The following is a 5,001-nucleotide window of genomic DNA, read 5'->3' on the forward strand; positions in this document are numbered from 1 at the left end:
ACGGCATGCATGCCGATCACATACGGCCGTCGGCGGGCGAACATAGCGCCATGATTCCTTGGAGATGGTGATGAATCCTTCCTTACTTGGGACGCTCTTTTTTAGCAACAGGTGCAGCGCCCGATTAGTAAAAGAAAAAAAGGACGCAAGTGCTCTGGAGAAAGGAGGAAGCCCAGTACTCTTAAACCACCAAACGAATTTTCCGGTGGTGGGTCAATATACAACTTCCTTTACAACCGAGTCATCTCTACATATATATATTTTAGAGATGGCTGTTATTTTTAGTTGTCTCTGTAAATACTTCTATTTTTTAGCCGTCTCTAATAGAACAGTAAAATTTGAATTTTTTAAATGACATCAGGTGAAGAAACGACCAAAATAAAATTGAATTTCTCAAAGGTTATGAAACTTTGCTGTTAACATTTTTTTCATTTAAATTCATTTATGCATGAAAAGTTATTTTTTAAAAAAATCTATTTTTTGAAATTTTAATTTTTAAACTACCTCGAATATGAAGAAGAGCAAAATAGAGCTGTAGACCCCTAAAAAATTATGGAACTTATTTGAAAACTTCATCATTTGAAGTTATCTATGCATATAAAATTATGTTTGAATTCCAATTGTTAAAGATACATACCAGGGTATACGAGGACAGCTCATCGAGAAAGATATAACATATGGGTCCATGGGTTTGATCTAGAGCTTAGGGACTCGGCTAACACTACAGGAGGGACATTCAATCCGCAAGACGGTTCCTAAAGGATAATGACAGAAAATTTCTTGTCAGATTCGGAGATAAGATAGAAATCCATATATGTACTGTAAAATTTGGTTGATAAGGGTAAACCACATGTATCGATAGAGAACATCTATCTAATAATTCAAGATAGACTTGATTAGGCTCGGTTGCTATCCATATCTTGTACCTGACTTAGATGCATTTCCTATATGTTGTCCCTCCTTAGACTAGAAAAGGAGGTCTGGGACAACCTAAGAGGGCAGACCATTAAATCACAATGTTAGACAATAAACACCGCCATAAATAGAACATAAGGGTATCATCTCACACCGATAACCCGAACATGTATAAATCTCCGTGGCTCCCGTGTGTTTACCTTAACTTCTCAACATATAGATTGTTGACATCACGACATATGCGCTACAACAGTTGTTCATATAACTAAAGCTAAGGTTTCACCTAAACGATTATGCTAGGCATAAGAGGGGAGAGCTATGAATATGGATGGAAAACAAATAGAATAATCAGTAAATCTATCAGAACCAACCAGAAAGAGGCATATATTACTTGCAACCTTCAAATCCATCCACAAACTTCTAACTCATATACATATCTCTTATAGGATTGTAGCGTGCCCATAAACACGGGTTAATGGACTAGTGCATTTTTAATTAGTTGTGTGAACCTAAATTCACCCACAAACTTTTAATACTTATATTTCCTATAAAATTGCTAACCCATACAAGTAGTTATACATACTATATGACTAGTGAAGCTGGCACTGTGTAAGGAGGAGCGCCCCAAGGGTTGTCAGGGGGGAGAAGTGTTATTCAGAAGAGATGTGCATGTGGGGGTGGGGGGAAAAAAGGCAGAAGGAATCCTGCTACTTATATAATGTGCAGAACAAAGGGCGCTCGGAACAAATGCTTATCGTACGATTTGCCCTGGAGAAAGGGGGGAGAGACCAAAAGTTTGCCAGCAAACACACATAGGAATAGCCCAATAATACTCATCTCTATCTATCCTAAACGCGTCTGGTCAACTGCTTGCATATGAGAGACTGTATATGACTCATTCTTTTTGACGTTTGTTTTGGGGCTGAATGCTGAACCTGCTGTAGAGTTTCAGAGAAACAGTAGTCGACTGCAGTTGTATTGTATGGCAATGGACAGACATACACCTTTTCTATCTTCTTCTTCTTCTTTGGCCATGACAATTGACAGGGTGACCTGGTAGTATGCAGAAACAAAAGCAAAGGTGACGTCGACTTGAAAGAGCTGCCTGTACGTCCGTCCCGGAGGGAAATAAAAGCAGCTACGGCGGCATCCGGCATGGATTCCCAAGAAGCAGACTGCAGAGCGCCGCAGCCGCTGCATGGGCAAAGCCGAGTTTATCTGCATGCAGAGAAGAAGTCGCAAGAGTTCGTAGATGCCTGTTCGGACGTGCATGTGGTGCATCTTTGTTCCTTTCTGTCAAAACCAAAGCAACCGGCCGGTAAAGAAAGCCCAGGAGACGACCTCGAGAGCTTTTCTCCTGAAAGATGAAGCGATCGTGCATGGCGACTGGCTCCGGGTCGCATATAAATGGGAAGAAAAGTTGCACGGGATGAGGGCTAAACGACCATGGCGCCTCCCTCGATCCATGTATGCTTGTCCCACACTCCCACACCACATGGGCTTTTGTATGGAAGCAAAAGAAAGGTGGCCTAATCCAAGTAACCTTTCCGTGTGCTCTCCCAGCCAGGGCAGTCACAGAGGAAAGCGTAATTGGAAAGCAGATGCGGAGATGCCCCCTAGGCTAGGCTAGCTGATCATCTTGCTTTCTACACATGCAGTGCAGACAGTGCTACGTAACTGCGGGTGTTGCTGCATGCATTGCGCGTCTGCGTAAAGATCATTTGGCCCCCGCTTCCCGCTCGTTGCACACTGACTGCATCAGAACCACTGCAGCTTGCAGCGTTCGTCGCTGCTGCTGCTGCTGAATTGTTCTGTCGGTGTCGTACGTGTGTGACAGACATGGCGGTGTCAAACAGAGCCAGTAATTGTACACGCACGAATTGGTCGATCTCGGCCTCTTGGTTTGCAACTTCCTGCGCTCTGGACCAGGCTGTCAGGGATTTTTGCATGCCCCAGCTATTGCTTTGGTTTATTACGACGACGACGGGAGCCATGTGGACTCTCCTCCAAACCTCTATTACGATCTGTTCGTTGATCGTTTTAAATTCAATTCACGGGGATTGAGTGTGTTTAAATGAAGATACTGTTACCTGCCTATTTTTAGATACGACCAAGGATCATGCTTAGCCAATCCAGGCATGCATTCAGCTACTGACTTTTAGCACTAATAAATCAAATAAACTCATAATTATACAACAAAATTTAGTGTAATTTAAGTAAAACTAACATGTATATATAGTCAATCGTATTATTATAATGCATATATCTTTTGGCGCTATGTGAATATATACCGTAACATATATATAGTTAATTACATATATTATTATGGTCATATAGAGGCATAGTAGTCTTATAATACGTGCGCGCATATGTCGTACAAGTTTGCACGAATAAACTAATCTAATATTGTCTCCGTGCTAAAAAAACAAATGTATTTAAGCCTAACTTCTCGAAATAAATTATTATGTATTCACAAATGTAATAATGCTTGTTAAGTATCATAAATAGAAATACTTTTTATATATACTTGATTAAATTTTAAAAATTAATTTTTGTAGAGGCAATATATAGTGACTTATTTTAAGACAGAGGAGTACGTATATCGTTGAAAGGAATTAAGGTTCCGTCTAGGTGTATATTATTGCAGATCTGTAGCAGTGCTGCCGCAAAGTAGCACTAGCACACAACGATCATATATATCCGCGGTTTGCAGCAGCGACATCTGTGGGATTTGACATTTTGGTCGGGGTGAGGGGCACGTGACCCGCCACTCACCAGCAACGTAAACAACTACGTAGTTCATGGGACCATGCCCCCCTCTTCTCCACTCCACCCCGCTCTAACCAAACCGACGGATTTCCAATAAAGACCTCTACACATCTTAGGCCTTAGCCTGCATTTTCACTTATCACGAACAAGAACAACAACGCGGGAAAGAGACAGAGAGAGAGGAGAGAGAAGTGGATGGAAACAGTGGTGCACTGCACACCATGTCTAGAGCAGAAAAAAGAAGGGCTAGTTCACTGTTGGCTCATGTGCTATCCTCCATGTGTTGGCATTTGGCAATGATTTTCTACTGCCTCCAAAGCCTAGAGATGGCAACGAGTTTAAAACCGTGGATAGAGGATTTACAAACCCGTACATGTTGGTTTATTGTAGGGCATAGCCGTACCTGTTACCCACGGGTATCACAAACCCGTGAGTATACCCACAGACACATAATTATACACACATATTTACATGTACAACATCTATATATATACATGTAATATATATATATATATATATATATATATATATATATATATATATATATATATATATATATATATATATATATATATATATATATATATATATATATATATATATATGGAAGGTATATTAGAAGCCATGTGCTTATAAATGGTAGAGCAAGCTCTGGCCGACCACCCCTGCGACCTGGTTGGACCGGACCAACGCGGCCATCCATATCCCACGCCTGCCAGGTCAAACCTCCCCCACGTGCGTCAGTCAAACCCCGCTCCAACATTCTACCCCCCGCGTGTGACGCACATCGTAAATTGCAGTTCTATTTTGTTGCGCAAATATTATAAATATTTCACAGAAATAGCGTAAATAGTTCATAAAGATGGCATAAAAACCTTGCCCAACCACTGGACTCATGCACACGCGCAGGCACATGCATACAGATCATATTTTTATGTTAGATCCGATAATTATGACAGATCGTATGAGTTTATATTGTATGTGCGCAAATTTTGGATGACAAGCTATTATGGTTTTCCTCTCTTCCCATCCTTTTTGCCTGGCTCGTTTGGGTGCACTGTTGTAAGATGTTTTGTACTGCTATAGTAGCTCGTGGACAGCTATTTTAGCATTGCCTGTCTATTTAGCTGCTCTGTTGGAGTCAGGGTAAGAAGTGAAACATTTGGCTATCAAAAGCCGAGCTCTGACCGCTTAGAAGCCGAAACAAAGTTACTGCTGCTACGTATGGTGTGGGTACAGTGTGACCATGGGAAAAAAAAAGGCATGCGATGTTGGTACTGCATTTGCTTTAGAATCTGTCACGTCTCATGTTTTCCC

Source organism: Zea mays, chromosome 2 (genome assembly GCF_902167145.1).
Source record: "Zea mays cultivar B73 chromosome 2, Zm-B73-REFERENCE-NAM-5.0, whole genome shotgun sequence".
Classification (NCBI taxonomy): domain Eukaryota; kingdom Viridiplantae; phylum Streptophyta; class Magnoliopsida; order Poales; family Poaceae; genus Zea; species Zea mays.